A 17,073-nucleotide genomic window follows, 5' to 3' on the forward strand; every position below is an offset into this window, starting at 1 on the left:
CTCGTTAGATGCTTGAGCCATCCTAGCCAGTGATGAAACCGACATTTCCATCCCCGACCAATATAATTGTTCTTGGAATTTTTCGACCAGTTCCTCCCAACTTTGGATCGAATTAGGTGGGAGGTTGATGTACCACTCAAATACCAAGCCTATCAACGAAAAGTTGAATGTCACAATTTATGGAAGTCACTATTAACATTTCTGCATTGTGCAATGAACCGAACTATATGTTCTAATGAGGATAAGGACGATTCTCCAACAAAAAGGCTGAAATCTGGGATTTTAAAGCCTTTAGGATATTCGAACTTCTCTACATAAGCTGGGTATGGATGAATGAATTTCGGAAACTTCGACCCCTTTTTCAAGGCCGAATCGATCATTCTTTGGACCTCGATCACATTGACAGAAGTTGTTTCTTCTCTCTGGTCGGATCTGTCTAATCTACTGCTTGATCCTCCTCTTTTTTTCCAAGTAGATCATTTTGAGCCAAGAAGACCTTGTCTCAACCTGTATTGTTAATAACGGATTACTCTTAAGTGGAAGTTGTTGGGAACAATCAACGGGTCCACCTTCATAAACTTTACTAACCAATAGTTCAAGTAATTTGTTGTGTGACTCGCCATTACTGCGTATTACCTTAAGTATGCCTTTTACTTTTCGACTGAAATTCTGAGATTGCTCTTCAGTCTTCTTCGGAGAAACAATCTAGTTGGTGGATCAAAACCGTCGCCACCATCCTCATCGCAGTCCTCAATTATTCCTTCGACAAAAATTACTTTTGTCGCTCTGGTGGTGATCTCCGTATCACAAGCCTATCCGCCAAGACTAACTTCCTTTTCTCGGCGTGTTGCACTTGTGGCTTCGGGTGTGATGGCAGCATGAGGATTATGTGCTTGTAACAGGCCATCATGATCTGAGTTATGGACCATAGGTGGAAGGTTAGTCGCTGATTTACCCATCCTTATTTTCTTTTTTAATGACGGTGTCTCAATGGTCATGCCAAAATGTTGACCTTAAAAACTACCAAGCCTACGTGGCGCACAAGCCGAGTAATTAATAAGCTAACTACGTCATTCGGTTGATGCAGGGCGTGCCAACTCGTTAGCTGAGCTCGGCCGAGGAGTAAAATGTGTTGATGTTGCGTTGAGTGCACTGCTAATTTCTTGTTCTTGTAACTGCGGTCGAGGAAAGAACACGTCTCGGCCTTTAGGTTCTAGAGCTTGAAGACAATGCTGCTAGTCTTGCAAAGTTCTCGGATCATCAGCTCTGGGTTCGGTTACAGTGATTATATTCGTAAGAGTATAAGCACGCTGAACCGGTACCAAACTATATGGACACAAGTACTCAAAAGAGATGTATGTCTTGATGGTAAACGTGGTTCGGCCGTTAGAATGCCAAACTCTAAAACTTACTTGTGAGTATCCAATCATAAAACAACTCGGCGTTCAATGTGCTGAGCCCAGTAATTTGTGACACTTCACTTCGCCGAGAAGGCTAATGAGATGACCTCTGCCAACAAGAACTCGAAGATCCTTCTTGGCTAAGACTTGGGTAGATAACTAGTCGGCCTCGACGTAGTGTTATTTATCCAAACTGAAAGTGCTCCGGGGTCGGCTAATTTTACGGCAACAGTGTTGTTTATCCAAACTGAAGATATCACCGGTTGCCTTCACAGTGTTATTTATCCAAATTGAAGATATGTTGGCAAAAAAAGAAAATAAAAATCTCAAGGTTGTTGAGAGGTTTCGTGTAGAGCGAGAGTTTGTGTAGGGCAATTTGTGTGTTGAATTGGAAGGGCTTTAGAATGATGCACCTCATTCTTATTTATAGCAGCCAATCTCATCATGGCCAAACCAAAATTGCACTCGGATTAGGATTCTTTAACCTAATCTAACCAGGTCTCGGCCAATCCTACCTCTATTAGGACTCTTTGTTATACTAGGTTTCGACTTACCTCATCAATCCACCTCATGCTAGGACTCGGCCCAAGTGGCCCATAATAACTAGAATTCGCAATGGTTCTAAAAACATACTGCCAGGCCGAGAACAACTCCTAACTTAGCCCACACGAATATTTTGGGCCCAAATAGTTATTCAAAAATTTGGGGCTTTTCTTGGCTTTGTTAAATTAGGTTGGGGAAAAGTTAGTTTGTTTTGCTCAAGCTTGGTTTTTCACTCTGGGTGCGTCCTTTTAAATCTCGAAGAAAATCTGAGGTAAACTGAGTTCTTTTGTTAATTTTGTTTGTTTTGAGGGCTTAAAATTATTGATCAATGAAGTGCATGGTATGGAATTGTAAGGGTCTTGGGAAACCTGATTTTAGTAGTAATTTTAATTTTCTGTGTACTTTGATTAAGCTGGACCTTTTTTGCTTGTTTGAAGCTAAGATGTCCATAGACAAGGTCCAAAGCAATTTCTACAGTATGCACTTTGATCAAGTTTTTTGCTGCAATCCCACTGGCAGAGCTGGTGGGGTTTGTTTGTTCTGGAACTCTTCTTCCATTAATATTACTACTTTAAGCTATTCACCTCATTTTATCCACTGTGTAGTTAAAGATTTACATAATGATAAGGTGTAATTCATTACCTTTGTTTATGCTTATCCTCATAAACATTTACCAGCTAATCTCTGGGATCAAATTTTAGCTCATACACCAACAAACCATCATTGGTGTTTAATTGGAGACTTCAATAATATTGTGGACTCCACTGAAAAGCTTGGAGGGGGGGGGGGCTGCTCTAATACTACTACCTACATGAATAACTTCATTAATTTTCTAAATAGGGGTGACTTGATTTTCCTAACTGCCTCCTGTGTTCCTTATACTTGGACCAATCGTCATAGTGACAACACTAGAATTTATGAGAGACTTGATTGTGCTGTTGCTAATCGTTATGGTTGAGGGAGTTCCATGACTTTTCTTTACATAATTTTCCTATATTTAGATCAGATCATAATCCTATCTTACTAACTAATAATGTAAACCCTGTTAGAAAAAGCTCTTATTCCTTCAAGTTTGAAGCTTTACATCATCCTAATTTTAGGAATTTTGTCAAAAGTGCTTGGACTTGTACAAATACTTCAAGGCCATAAAAAAAGTTTGTTGCTTGTGCAAAGACATTCAAGTATTTGGTAAGGAAGTGGAACAAAGAGACCTTTGGTAATGTCAAAGAATGTAAAGATAAGCCTTGACCTCTATATGTGATATTTGAAATAAAATTATGAGGGATCAAGATAATTTTATAAGTATGGATGACGAGGTTAAAATTGGAAGTGAGCTTAACAGAGTTTTACAGGAAGAGGAAATTATGTGGGCTCAAAATGCTAAGGTTAAGTGGCTTCAATTGGGAGATAAAAATACTAAATATTTTCAAACGGTGGCTTCTATCTGTAGGAAAAGAAGTGAAATAAAATCTGTTAAAGATAGTAATGGTTTTTGGTGGAATTATGGGGAGGGACTAGAGCAAGTTTTTGTGCAGGAATTTAAACTGCGTTTTCTTGTGATAGTTCCCCTTTTCAGGAGACATTGGCTACAATGGTTGATATCATAACTCCTTGCATTGATCATACGCATAATATGCAACTACTTGAATGTATTTTAGATGAGGAAGTTTAGGAAGCGGTGAATAGCATTGGTGCGTTAAAAGCATCTGGACCTAATGGTCTTTGTGCTGCTTTTTACCAAGGTTGTTGGGAACAGGTTAAAGATACTATTATTCCTATGATTAAAGATTTCATTCATAATAATTCAAGCCTAAGGTTTATTAATCACACAAATATTGCTTTAATCCCAAAAGTGGATAATCTTGAAATTGTGTCCAATTATAGACCCATTGGTCTTTGTAATGTTAGTTATAAAATTATAACAAAAATTATTATTAAAAGGCTTAAGCCTTTGCTTGACCTATGCATTTATGCTAATCAAGGTGCCTTTACTCCGGGGCCGTTCCATTCAGGATAGTATCTTAATTGCCCATGAGTTATTTTCCAGCTTCAAGGTAATGAAAGGCAAGTCGGGGACTATAGGTGTTAAGCTGGACATGGAAAAAGCCTATGACCTTTTAAATTGGGATTACATAAGGTGTGTTCTAATTCAATTGGGTTTTAATGAGAAATGGATCAACTTAATAATGAAATGCATTACATCAACTTCCTTTTCCATTTTAACTAATGGCTCTTCGCATGGTTATTTCTATCCTAAACGTGGCATATGACAGGGTGACCCCTTATCACCTTACATTTCATTTTATGTATGGAACAACTTATTAGACATTTTAATCGTTTAGCTTATACTCCTAAATCCCATGTGGGAATCCTATCATCCCCTAGGGGTTTTAGAATTTTGAACCTAGTTTTTGCAGATGATTGTCTACATTTTGCCCGAGCTACCCCTAAAGGGGCTAGAAATGTCCTCCAAATCCTTAAGATGTTTGCATTGGCTGCAAGTCAATAGGTAAATTTTCATAAATATTCTATTTATTTTTCGAATAATATTATTAACCAGGATAAGAACATTATTATGAATATCTTGAGTATTCAACATAAAATCACTATTGGGAAGTATTAGGGATCCATAATATAGTTTTCTGGAAGGATCCGATTAACGAGTTAGAATTAATTAAACAGGTGAAACAAAAACTTGCTGGTTAGAAAGGGCAAACCCTTTCCTAGGCAAGGAGACTAACTCTTATTTATTCTAATCTCACCAGGATGTTGAATCATGTAATGTCTTGTTTTAAGCGCCCCAATAGGGTAACAACTAAAATTGATAAAGGAGGCAGAGATTTCTTTTGGGGGAGAAATACTAAACTCAGACCAATGGCCTGGAAGAAGGTTTGTTCTCCGAAGAATCAGGGTGGTTTAGGAATCAAACAAATTGATCATTCTAACAATGCTTGTTTAGCCAAATTAGGTTGGAAAGTTTTAACCAACAAAGAAAATTGGTCAGCTGAAATAGTCAAAAGTAAATACTTACGTAAGTCTGATTTTTTAAATTCGAAGATTAAACAAAACTACTCACTTGCTTGGAAAGACATTCTTTCTAATAAAAATATCATCCATGAGGGAATGAGATGGATTGTTGGTAATGGTGAAGACATATTCTTCTGGACCCATCAATGGGTTTTTCCTTACCCCTTTTCATTTAATTCCCATGAATGATATAAATAATATTGATTGGAATCCTAAAGTAAGCAACTTTATAGTTCATAATAGTTGGGATAGCATTAAATTAGCTACTGTAGTTGATGGTGATATCGTTAGAAAAATTTGTTGCATTCCCCTCCATCTACAAGAGTTGAAGGACAAGCAAATTTGGGGTTTAACCAATAATGGGAACTTTTCTATTAAGTATGCTGCCTAGCTACAAAATCGGAACAATCACTCTAGTAATTGCCTTACATTGTTAAAGAAAATGTGGAAGCTAACTATTCCTCCTAAGGTTAAAATGTTTGCTTAGCTTATGATTCAGGAAAGATTGCAAACCAGAAAACGTTTAAGTAGTTTTGTTAAAAATATTGATAAGTTATGTCTGTTATGTAATATAGCCAAAGAAGATCAATGTCATCTCTTTTGTAATTGTGTTTTTGCTACTAAAGTTTAGAGCTCAACTTTTGGTATATTTAATAATGGTAACAGTAGTACTAATGCTAATTTTTTTGATTGGTTGGAATCCTTAAGTTCTAATGATAAAGAAGACATTTCTGATCTTAGTAAAGTAATTTTGAACTACTGACAAATATGGATGGAAAGAAATAACTTGGTGTTCAGAAGTATGGCCCCAGTCCTAGTGCGTTGTGTTTCTATCACTGGTAGTGTTGGCTCGACTTTTCTCAAGGCTACTGGGAAGTGTAACCCCAATGAGGCTTTACCTATCTCTTCCTTTATTAAATGGCATCCTCTTGGCCAGCATGACGTGATTAAACTCAATTTTGATGGTTTAGTTTCGAACAATTATGTTGTTGCCGCCTTTGTGCTCCATAACTGTAATTCACAGGTGATTGGGGCGGGGGTTCTTAATCTTGATGGCGCTACTATTTCGGTAGCAAAAGCAAAGGGATTGTGAGAAGGGCTCCAATGTGCTAGGCGCAAGGGTTTCACTAAAGTGATGGTGGAGGGGGACTCTAAGCTTATCATTGAAGCTATGTAGGGTCATTGGGGATTCCTTGGAGAGTAAGCTCTATCATCAATTATATTCGTATCCTGGCTCGGTCTTTTAGTCATGTTGATTGGAAGCACATTTTCAGGGAGGCAAATTTTGTTGCAGCTCACCTTGGTCTTCCTGCCTTTAATTTTGATTGTATTGGAAACGGTTGTACTAGAGGTTTCGTGCTTTAATAAATTTCTTCTTTGCATCAAAAAAAAAAAAAATATTGGAATAGGAAAGAACGTGTACTTTCCTATCTCATGTAGAATAGGAAAATGTAACTAAATTATAAGATGTAAACCGCATCCTGTACTTGTACTTATAAATAGAGAGAGCCGAGAGAGAAAAATAGAGGAAGTCGAGAGAGAATAGAGGTATTAGTTATAGGGTTTGCAAAAGTACTGTATACCTTATTATTAATCAATGAAGCCATGGTTTCTCTACCCAGAGAATTCACAACTAGGCGTGTGAAAAAGTTATGTCGGACAAGTATAAATGTTGTGTGTTTTTAGTTATCCTCTGTTGATGCACAAAATTAATGAGACTTTGGAATAACATAAAGTTTCAAGTTTGTGACCTTCGCACGGTTGCCCTAGTCATTAAGTGTAGGTAAATATGTAAAGAGATAGATATAGGGAGGCAAACACAAGATGTACATGGTTCATCCTAAGTTGGGCTACGTCTACGAGGGTTGATGAGTTCACATTAAGGTCTCGTTTGGTAGCTTGGACTATACTAACTATTTTAGTTGGATAGGATAAATAGTCATCAGATAGTACTGACTAAATTTGTTTGACGTTTGGTAAAACATTGGACTAACGATCGTATTATTTATACTGTGTTTGGTACTATACTGGATAAGAGGCATTCAAAGTATTATTACTTCTAAGATAAATATTGATGATTAATGGAAAAAGATGGAAAAAAAAATTACACATTCACAACCACCAAATGGGTCAAATTAAAAAAGAACAAAAGCTTCCTTTATTTAAATCAAACTTAAAATAAAATTAAAAAAAAAAAATTGAAATCATCTCTTCAGTCTTGTCTTCCCTAGATCACTCCGCCACACCCTTAACACCCTCACTCCCCATCTCCTTACAGTTCTTAGAGCTACTGTCAGCATCGTTTATCAAAAAGTAAGACTATAGATTGAGTAACGGAGTCAACTTAACTCAACACTAGAACTCAGTAGCTCCAGGAAATAAGAAATGTTAAGAAAATGCAATCAGAAATGTCAACAAATTGAGTTGCAAGACGGATTTTAATGGTGATGTCGTTCTTGCGAGCTTTGAGGGCGCATGCGAATAACTTAAGGAGCGGATCAGACTCAAAGACTTTGATGCACGATAGCCAAGCCTCGGGGCTCTTGTAGTAGAAGAAGACGTAGCATCTGTAGGCGTTGACGGTGTTGTCAAGAATGATGACGGGGAGAACGACGTCGGCGAGAGGGACGACGGTTTGAACGACGACGACTAGATGAGGTGTCATGGAGAACGAAGTACAAGAGAGTGGGAAGGGAACCAGGCTAATAATCCACTCTTTTTGGAAGGGTTTATTATGCAAGTGTATACCTTACTAAATAAGCAGACTGGCTAAATTAATCCGACGACTATTTAATACGAGAGGATGCCAAACGACCGGGTCCATATTATTAGTCATATCTGATCCTTTATACGACTCACCAAACAAGGCCTAATAATGAAGAGTTTACACAATACATAAGTTCAAGCATAATCATCATTTGTGAGTTCTAGTGATAAGTTTAAGTACAATAATGACATTAGGGGATAATTGTAGGAGAATTATATTCTTTTATTATTGAGGAGAGTTTCTGACTTTCATCAGTGGTCGATGTGGGACTTTAGGAGTTTTATTCAGATGTTGCCACATGTCATGTTGTGATTGGCCTCCTGGTTGGAGAGAAACACTTATGCTTCGGCAAAAGTGCCTCAACATGAATCCTTCAGTGGGTCCCTGAAGGTATGAAGTTGGTTGGTGTTCGGTAGTTTCAGGATTGGTAAAATATGATACAAACAATGCTCTCAAGTTCCCGAGTGAGGAAAGTTTCTCAGTTGGAAACTTGAAAAATCCAAGTCACTTAAATAATTACGAAACTTCTGAGTACCGAGGTGTATTAGCATATAATGGGAGTCTCCCCAGTCTTCGTTGCCGAATGAGGTACCTTAGTCTCTGCCGATTCATTCAGGAATAAAAGAATTTGAAAATTTTATACTCCTCATTTTCTTGTATATACTTCAGTCCAAGTGACTTCTATATTAGGCCTACATGCCTTTGTTGTTGGGTCAAAATAAGCAGCCAAAAATATGGGCCCCAACACTTTTTTGTTTCAAGCCCCTACCCTCCTTAGTTCAACTCATCTTCCTATAGAATCTTCAAGATCTCCTCCCTTATTATTATTATTATTATTATTATTATTATTATTATTATTATTATTATTATTATTATTATTATTATTATTTTCACTGCCATTAGCTACAATAACCCTCATCCATTACCTTTTTTTTTTTTTAATTTTTTTTTTCATAGCCACACCACTCATTACTCAGTGCCCTCTTCCTCCTCTCTCACCTTTTCTGCTCACCAGCATTGGTAAACCCTACCATTCTTGACACTATTCCCCTCCCCTTAAGATTCATAATCGTCTAATTTTGGTGCAGCATTCTTACGTCTAAGGATGATCCGTGGGTCCGAGTTGAGGCTCGGGTTGAGTGGGCAAAGGGTGGTTAGAGAAAAATAACTCGGGCCACACCGGTACGGATCAGAGTAGTGGATACGTGAGATCGCTACGAACGAGGCCAACATCGATGGAAAGAGAGAGGTAGGTGGGGACGAGGCCTCCAGTGGCAGAAGGCACACAAGTGGGTTTTGCTCCCCCCATGATTTGGATTCTTGGTTTTCTAGGGTTGAAGCAGTGGGTTGGTGAGTAATTTTGTGCAAGCGGAGTGTGCAGTGGAAGCTATAAATAGAAAGCAGAAAAGGTAAGAGATAAGCGATAGGGCACATAGTGATGAAGGGTGTGGCTATGAAAAAAATATAAAACAAGGTACCCGTTGAGGGTCATTGCAGCTAATGGTTGCGAAAAGAAATAATAATAAGGGAGAAGACACTGAAGGTTATGGATGAAGAAGAGTTGAACTAAGAAGGCTAGGGGCGTGAAACAAAAAGACGTTGGGGTAGGGCACGATAAGTAGAAAGAAATTTAATAAAAAAATAGCTACACAAAGCAAACAAAAAAAACAAAAAAGGGTATGTGGCAAGAAAGAGCAAGATCCAACATTGTCAGAATTATGACAATTGCTATCACAACTTTGGTTTAAGGTGTTTTGCGATGGCAAGAGAACGGAATCCGCGAACCTAGGGCCTACGTTAAAACATGTTGATGGCATAATGACTTCCCGAACTTGTAAAGGATGATGAAGAGCATACTGATAAAGCAAGGGTTGGATGATGCACTCCTTGGTGAGAAGCCTACAACCATGACAGAAGAAACACATACCAAGATTCTCAAGAAGATCAAGAGTTCCATCGAGATCCATCTCATGAAGTAGTCAGATCCCACATCACATAAAAGATAACTACTAAGGAAACATGGGACAAGTGGGAGAAGATTTATATAGGTAAAACCATGTTTAACAAACTATTTCTCAAGGATGAACTATTCAGGCTTCAATTGGAAGAAGAAGGTGATATTGAAGATCTCGTATGCAGGTTCCAGAATTGCATAGCAAATCTTCAGAAGGTCGAAGAAACTTACAAAGATGATGATATGGCTATCATCTTGCTAAGGTTTTGTACCCTCGTCTTTCAAGCACTTTCGAACAACTTTAATATTTGGAAAGTAGTATTTGCAACTTGAGGATGGGGTGGAAAAAGACAAAGGATGAGAAGAAAAGCAATAAAGGTTGGTCACAATTCAAGAAGAAAAAAGAAAAGAAGGAAAGTTGCTTTGAATGTAGTTCTGCCAATCATTGGAAGAGGAACTGCAAGATTTGGAAGGAGAAGAAAGCTAAGATGGAAGGAAGTTCATATTCAGCTAAGGCAGTTACTGAAAAAGCGAGTGATAGGAGCTTCTTTCAATAACATCATGCTCCAAGGCTTTCACAAGTTGGATTTTGGATACTGGATGCATGTTCCAAATGTGTGCAGTTAGAGAACGGTTAGATACTTGCAAGAAGGTTAGCAGTAGTTAAGTTTTAATGGACGATGATTCACCACGTTCTATAAGGGGACTCGGCAGTCAAAATCAAGATGTTTGATAGAGTGATATAGGCTTTGGAAAACATCAGATATGTCCCTAGACTGAAGAATATTTTGATATCCTTAAGAAGTTTTCCACTCTCATTCTTTTGGATAAAGTACAAAAAACTACCTCAACTATTGGTGTCACGACACTTTCAAACCTCATCTTTTAAAATTGACAATGTCATACCTCATCCTACGAATTTGTGCCAATGTCAGACCTCCGTTAGTTTTTCTGTTAAATGCTGACGTGGCAAAAAACATGACCCATTTTTATTAAAAAAATAATTAAATATTAAAAAAATAATAATTAAATATTAAAAAAAAAAACAATAAACCAAATAAAACTCATCAACCCGTGTCCCCCCTCCCAAAAAACCCAGATCCCCTTCTCTAAGTTCTCCCCCACCCAACCCTTTCTCTCTTCTCTCTCCCTGCAACCTGCATCCCTAAAATCCCAAAGCCCAAAAACCATTCCCACCCAGTCATCACCGCCAACGAGCTCTCAATCCTCTGAGCCGATGATCGCCGATTAACCCCAAAACCTTCCCCACCACTCCCACTAGCGTCAGAGCTCTCTTTTTGGCACCACAGGTGCTTCTGGTTCCCACACTTCAAATACCACGACAAGTTGAAATTGTGCAGAGGCTTCGCCCTCTCAGAACCCATCGCCATGGACTTCACCTCCACTCTCTCCTCCTCATCCGACCCGCCTATATACACCATTTATCAGAAACTCAGACCAAAGGGAACCACTCTCATATCATAACTCTCTCTCTCTGTTTCTCGTCCCTCCTTTGATTTTCTAGGAAAATCTTAGAATTTTCTAGGAAAAACAGAGAGTTTTTCTATTGGGATTGTTGTTGTTGTTGTTATTGTTTTGTTTTTCTTTCGCAAATCGCCAGAGGGGCAGACTTCGGGGCGAGGAGGAGAAGGGAATGTTGTTGTGGAGGTTGTGGCTAGAGTTAGGGTTTGGGGGCGATTGGGGGTCGTGGCTATCATCGCTGGAGTCTACGACAGAGGTAGGGTTGTCGTCGGTGGGATCGAAAAGGAAGGTTGGGCGGGACGGGTGGGAAGGATTTCTGGGTTTTGGGATTTTAGGGATGCAGGTTGCAGGGAGAGAGAAGAGAAAGAGGCAAGAGAGAGAGAGAGGGTTGGGTAGGAGAGAACTCAGATAAGGGGATCTGGGTTTTTGGGGAGAGGGGACACGGGTTGATGGGTTTTTTTTTTGTTTTTTGTTTTTTTTTTTTTTAAATTTTAATGTTTAATTAAATTTTTATATATTTAATTATTTTTTTTAATAAAAAATGGGTCCCGTCTTTGGCTACGTCAGCATTTAACAGAAAAACTGACAGAGGTCTGACATTGGCACAAATTCGTAAGATGAGGTATGACATTGTCAATTTTAAAAGATGAGGTATGAAAGTGTCATGACACCAATAGTTGAGGTAGTTTTTTATACTTTACCCCATTCTTTTTTTTTTTCCTTTTTTTTAATATAATTATTATATAACCATCATATATAATTTATGTGATTATATAAATTTAATATAATTATTATAAACGTCGAGTTAATAATTGTATTAAATATATATAAGGTTCATATTTATATCCAAAGGTAAGAAAGTGAATATATATATATATATATATATATATATATATATATATGTTCATATCTATGTAAACGTCGAGATAATAATTGTATTAAATATGTATAAGTTCATATTTATATCAAAAGGTAAAAAAATGAATTAAATATATATAAGTTCATCTTCTATATCTTCTATATATATAAAGTGAACACCCTAAAATGATGAAACATTCAAAATACCATAAATTGCCCTTTAAGAATTTCATAAATTAAAATTGAACCAAAAGAAGTTAATGTATTTAACCATATTTTTATTTTGAATGCACTTAATATTTAAAATTATAGAAAAAAAAAAAGAAAAACAAAACCTCCCAGTTAGTGGGTGGTTTCAACATCTTTAATTCGTTTCTTTTTTTTTTTTAAATAATTTTTTTAAAATATGTAAATTAATTATTAAAAAAAAATATATATAAAAAGATTAATTGCCACACGCGTATAGCGTGGCAAGAGGCTGGTATCTATATAAACGTCTAGATAATAATTGTATTATAAAATCCTCGACCAAAACAAAAAAATTGAAATAGCATAAACTTTGGTCGTTTATGCTCTTGCCCAAAACAAGTTCCAGACTTAATATTTATATTAATTCTGCCTATCAGCAGTAACCGACAGGGTCATACTCGCAATTAAATTTTCTTAGACCTATTCATGAAGCTTGGAAATTTGAAATAAACATATACTTTGGCCGCTAAGGACATGCAAATAACGGTCACAGTCTCGCACTGTAACTGTATATTTTATTTCATCTTCCTTTGGCTTTTTGAGGGAAAGCAAAGAAAGAAATCGATATCCAGATTTTTTTATTTTTGTTTTTTAAACAAAAAGAAAGGTAAGAAAGAAATTGATGAATTAAATAATAAATAGGGGATGTGAATCTGAGTGGAATAATGACCACCCATAAACAGAGACAAAAAGAAATGATGTTTGTTTCCCACCACACCCTCCATCTCCAACTTTCACAGGGCCAGGCAAACCCTAGATATTATTCCATTTTCCTACGTATTATGCTGACATCATAGGCACGTTAGCCCCACGCCAGCAATAGTTAACCTAATTATAAAACGTCTCACTCCCACAAATTTTATGTACATTTCTATATCTCTTCCGTTCTCACTTTATTCTTAGAGCATTTCCACCCAGTCGATGTTTGCCATGACAAGGGGCCAAATCCACTCCAAAACCCCCTTTTTCACCCATCTTTCCAAGTCTGGGCAGTTTGGAGCCTTGACAGCAGCTCAGGCGGTTCTACCTCAAATCAACCCGTTTTGGTTGACGTCAGCCATATTTCTTATTTTCGTCAAAAGTGCGTTGGAGGTGTTTGACGGGACAAAAAACAGGACACGTGGAATATGTTGCGCTATCATATAAGGTTGAAGGTAAGATAAGGGCACGTGACTCGACGATAACGACGTTTTAATAAGATTTCTCATGGATATGAACACATGGCACAACCACATAAACATATTCTAAATTAACTTTAGCCGTTAAAGAACTATTAAATAAGTGAATCATAGATGAAAAGAGAAATAAACTATTGCGAATAGTAACTATTCACAATAGGTGGTGAGTGATAAAAGATTAGCTAAGGTAGTTCATTATTCACGTGAAAAAGAATTTCCCCAACCCAACTCCTAGACCAAAATCCAACCAAATGAGAAACAGTTTGTACATGGTTAAAATATAAAGTTTTTTTATTTTTTTATTTTTTTAATTTTTTTTATTTTTATCACTTCTTTAGGAGAGATGAGACATCTTATATTTATAGGTCCTATGACTATTAAAGGGGTGACGCAATATTGTACACAAAAGTATGACTTAGCATTACTCAACTCCTTAAGTATACATTACAACCGTAGATTAGAACATTTAAGGAATACCCAAATCCAAAACTTTACAACTCACAATAAACAAAACCAGTGTAACTCATAAACTTAAACCTTGGCGCCACCACGAATGGAAGTCGCGTTGCCAGAGAACTCATTGCATATTGCCATAAAGAATAAGTCTTATTTTGAGTTAGTAGGCAAAAAACATACATATTGTAACGAAGACTGATAGACCAAAGTTTAGCGAAAATAAGAGATATATCAAGGGGTGGACTTGGCATGAAGGAGAAGCAGAAAGGCAGTGGTGGGGAGCTCAGATATGGGCATGCATCAAATCAAACCACCATGAGGAAAATTAGTGTAATTCTATTTAGACACACAAAATTGACTCTATAATAGAGCTGATCTCTGTGTTGTACGTAGGACTCACCGATATTATAATATGTGTCAATAATTGTGTATGTTTTACAAATCCAAATAACATTGCTAATAATTATCAAGTGATTAACAAATTTAATTATGAAGGTCAAAGCATTTGAAGTCCAACATTTCTAAGCCATTTCAAATAAGTAATTATGTAACCATAATCTTATCTTGCATACTACATAATACATCATTAAATGTGAGCGTTTGTTGGAATGAAATCATTTCTTCATATGGACAACAGATCTATATCCCTACATTTCTCTAATGATCACATTCGTACCATGATACTGCCCGTCATATATGAATGAGTCACAATGTAATTGTATTCATTTGATGAGGCCATCTCCAAACTAAAATTTGGACTCAAATATTATATTTAAGTTAAAGTATAGCAATTGTTTCATGTACATACCCAATCCGGTGAAACTTTAACTTAGAGTCAAACTGAAACATATATTCATCTCTAATGAACATGCTCAAATTATTAAAACACAAATTTGAGTTTTTACTCCATCGAACATATCGATATGTCTAAACTCAAAATCAAAATACTTAAATCTCATACCCACCCTCTCCACATAACACCTAAAATTTGTATACTAAAATACACATGTCCAACTGTAAATTGAAAACAAAATTTAAAACACGAACTCGTCTTCACCCCGGATAATTTTGGTGAGTACTACTGAAAACTGGAACAATTTCGACCTGCAGTAGTTACTAACTTTTTGAAGAATTTTCGGTGTGGACCTGCTGCCATAAAATTTCAGTAGATTCTAGTTGTAAGGTTGAATAGTTTTCTATAGACATACCAAAATATTTTCATGTTTTCGGTAGAGCACTGCTGAAAATTGTATCTTGATCATATTGTACGATCACCATATTATGAGCATCTTTAAAGTTGATATATATAATAGAAATTATATAATGTGAAACTTGTTTCGAAGCCTTCAGCTAATTGATTCTATGTTCCACTCGACAAATTAGATCTAAATTGTGGGGTGTTCAATAAAATCACCCATATGTAATATGTTAATCATTTTATCTTAAGTTTAACAATAGGATGAAGTACAAAAAGGCCATTATTCTTAAATTATAGTTGGGAAAATAATTAATCAGCAGATTGCTAGTATTATGCCAATAAATCGATTAATAAGGCCCACCAAACATTTCTAACTTAGGAAGAAACCTCAAAGGCATTGAAAGATTACCAAGCCTAATTGAAGAGATCATAACAATATCATACGGTGGTTTGGAATTTGAGAAATTATGTGGTAGACGTGGGGGTTGGGTGAGGCATAAACAAAAGTAAATAGCAAAAGCGAGATTAGAAAGGTGAGAAGCTTTTTCTCTGCATAAAGTCAAATAGGGCCTCTTTCACAAAAATCGTAATGATACCTTCACGGCCGATGCAGAGGAGGTAGATTTGCACCCAAGATTCATCATCATTACCTCTAATATTTCTTTCTTTTTGGTGCCCCCAAATAAACCCTACAAAAATAATCCGGAGAAATTGATTAGTTAGACATATGAAGTGTAACCCCTCACTTTCCTTTTTTTCTTTCTTTTTGAAAGCTTTTGCAGCGAGTGATTATTTTCACTTGTAGTTGTATGCACACTTATATTTCAGATCTTTTGCTCTATTATTGTGTACTCATCTATATGTCAACTGTCGGTTCCCTCCAGTCAAAATAAATAAAAAAAATTAAAAACCCTTCATTTTTATGCTTGAGGGGGTTTCCACATGCCTCCATGCAACCAAATTAAACGACAAACTTTGGTAATCAAGCAGGCAAATAAACCCTTGTAACAACGTGAAATTTTGGTGATTAAGCATACTAGTCCTATATTGTTGACCTCCACAAAACAGTGAAACTCCACTAACAAGGACTTGTGAGACCTGTATTTTCCATGCTTTTGAGGTCAAATGGCAACATGTGTTGCACTATTTACTTATTTAGTACTCTATGTGAGCAGGACACATGTTTAGTTTGAACTGATTGTAGGAACTAGTTTGGATATATTTGACCTATTAACGGTTAACTTTATTTAATATAACGTAAAATAACCCTTGTTAGTGAAGATGTAATGCTAATTAATTCAGTTTTTAAATAGTACTTAGGACCATTATCCCACTGCGTTCCTGTTCAAACTCTGCATCTCCCTTAATAAAGTTTCCATCTTTAAATTTGACAATATTTCTTTTGGGTGGAAATTGGAAGGGTCTTTAGAGACACAAAAAACAAAACAAAACAAGAACAAAAAAAAAAAGGGTGTCAATAAGACACTCCAAATTTTGTTGAATACACCTTACTTCAAATTTAGGATTTATGGACTTATATGTCCTAATATAAAATGCTTATTTAGGCCCTAGATATTTTATGAATACACCCCAAGGCATTTCTAACGTTAGATAACTTGCATCCTAAGGTTCCTTTTCTTTAAGTTCTCAAACCTACTCCATCCTTCATTGTAGAACAAAACCATATAACTATAAAAAGACAACACGTTCAGGAAAAAAAACTTGTTTTAATGAATAAAACATGAAACGATTGTATGGAGACTCCACACAAGTTATGAATTCATATATGTATAAAAAAAATATAAAATATAAAATATAAAGATGACTTCATATATATATAAGTACAGGTTTTCGGTAGGTCTCTACTGTAAAGACGATGATCTTTTGGTAGGTTTCAACTGAAGAGGTGAAGATAATTTCTGAGAATACTTGCTGAAAATTGAACTGTTTCATGCGTTACT

This window comes from Pyrus communis, chromosome 15, assembly GCF_041283825.1.
Source record: "Pyrus communis isolate YQ-2024b chromosome 15, ASM4128382v1, whole genome shotgun sequence".
Classification (NCBI taxonomy): Eukaryota; Viridiplantae; Streptophyta; class Magnoliopsida; order Rosales; family Rosaceae; genus Pyrus; species Pyrus communis.